The 2251-nt window shown below is 43.0% G+C and overlaps 1 pseudogene; it reads right to left on the reverse strand.

Annotated features, from left to right (window-relative positions):
- Positions 1-221: 221 nt before the first annotated feature.
- LOC106635010 (large ribosomal subunit protein uL24-like) lies at positions 222-1854 on the reverse strand (annotated as a pseudogene).
- Between the last annotated feature and the right edge of the window lie 397 nt (positions 1855-2251).

The following is a 2251-nucleotide window of genomic DNA, read 5'->3' on the forward strand; positions in this document are numbered from 1 at the left end:
TAAATCACTTAATCCTCTAACAACCCCGTTATCGTTAGCATTTTTCAGATGAAGAAACTCAAACCCAGAAAAGCAAAGTAATTTGCCCAAGCTTACATAACTAGTAAGCAGCAGAGCCAGGATTTGCAGGCAGTGTCATTGGCCTCAGAGTCCAGCCCCTGTACTGCTATGCTGCAGTTGCCAGCGTTGAGAAGTGGCTAGAAAATGCAGGTCACCCATCCCATCATCCACACTCCCATGGTTTGGGGGTGGTTATTTGTTAACCTCTGTTCTCTGTATCTCTATACTCCTGATACCTTTTTATGCCATTGATCAGTGTATTCGTTATCACTGAGTATTACTCCTAACACAAAGGATGGCTTACTTTTCTTATTCTATTGGAATTAGACTTTTCCTCTATTATGGAGGCAGTATGATAGACAAATGTAGGGGGTACTTCAGGTTCAGAGAAGGTTGGATTTGAGTACTGGTTCTACTCCCTGGTGGCTGTGAACCCTTGGCTTTGTTGCTTCAATCCTCTAAGCCCAAGTTCTGTCATCTGTTGCGATAAGCTAGTGTTGTACATGAGTCTACGCACAGGCTTTGGAACTAGACACTTTGAGTCCTGGCTTGGCCATTTATTAGCTATGGGAGTTTGGGCAAATTTGAACTTTTCTGTTTTTCAGTATCCCCATCTATAAAATAGGATAATAGCAATTATACCTCCACCAGAGAGTTGTTGTGAAGATTTAATGGAATATTGGCATAATGCCTGAGACATGGTGAGTGCTCAACCAATCTTCTCTACAATTTATTTTTATAGGGTTATGAATTTATAACACAGCTTATATAGGGCTATAGTGAGGATGCAAAGTAATAATTCTGTGTAGTGGTGAGTACAATGCAAGGCACAGAGCAGGTCTACACTAAACACCATGTGTTATTATTATCTTCTTCTTCTTCTTCTTTTTTTTTTTTTTTTTGAGACACGGTCTCACTATGTCACCCAGGCTGTGCAGTGCAGTGGCATGATCACAGCTCACTGTAGCCTCAATGTCCCAGGCTCAAGCAGTCCTCCTGCCTCGGTCTCCCCAGTAGCTGGGCCCACAGGCATGTCACCATGCCTGGCTATTTTTTTTTTCAAGTTTCGATGAAAGCTTGTATACAAGATTCCTTTATCCAATTGTTTCTTCCTTGTATTTGCCCCTTTCCCTTCCTACTTGCTAAGATTCGGCTTTCCGTTCAAGAATCTTTTTGCAGTCTTTGTCCAGTTTTAGCCTAGTGCTAATCACCTTGCTGGGGTGAATGCCTATGTAGACAGTTGTGCCATTAGCCTTTTCCTGCTGCACCTGTTCAATGTAGGTGACATATTTCTTCCTGTAAACCTGGACTACTTTGCCAATTTGCTGACCTTTGTAGTGCCTGTGTACAACCTGAACTTCATCATCCTTTCAGATGGTCATGGATTGAACATTGTACTTCTGTCTCAGCTCTTTGCAAAGAGAGGAAGACCTAATATTTCTGAGAATGGGGAAAGTGCATTGAAATGCCTTTTGTGGTACTTGCTTCGATCAGAAGTCACAAAGGGATTGAACTCCACTTTGGCCACTGCCGCTTTGGTGATGGCCACAAAAGGGAAGAGCTATTTTTTTATTTTTTATTTTTATGTAGAGACAAGGGTCTCCCTATGTTGCCCAGGCTGGTCTTGAACTCCTGGGCTCAAGTGGTCCTCCCGCCTTGACCTCCCAGAGTGTTGAGACTACAGGCGTGAGCCACCGTGCCCGGCCTATTATCTTCTTATTTATCTTGACACACAGAGCGACAGCAGTCTGCAGTCTGCATTCTTCCCCCTGATGGCCGATCCTCTGCATCCATCCTCAGGATCAATCCTCAGGGTTATGTCTCTTAAATTAAAAGACTGCTATGTATGCTTGAATCTAAAATTCAATCTTGTTACTGATTCCAAGATACTTAGAGAAAGTTTCCTAATAGAGCTATTGGCTGCAGGGCAGTATCTGCTCATTCCTTTCTGTTTTCTCATCTGAGGAATCTCTCTGCCCTTTGCACTCCATGAGGATTTCCACAGCTGGCCTCATTCCACAGGAAGAGCTTGAGGAGGCACAGTTCTGTTGGACACCTCTCCTTGCTGCTAGTTGGGTGATTCTTTGTAAGCCCCTCTCCTGAATATTACTACATACCCTACTTCATCCTCAAGCTCTGGGCAAGAAAATACACTTCTTTTTTAGTTGACTGTTAGATTTTTATCAAAATT

The sequence above is a fragment of the Pan paniscus genome, chromosome 6 (assembly GCF_029289425.2).
Source record: "Pan paniscus chromosome 6, NHGRI_mPanPan1-v2.0_pri, whole genome shotgun sequence".
In the NCBI taxonomy this organism is placed as follows: domain Eukaryota; kingdom Metazoa; phylum Chordata; class Mammalia; order Primates; family Hominidae; genus Pan; species Pan paniscus.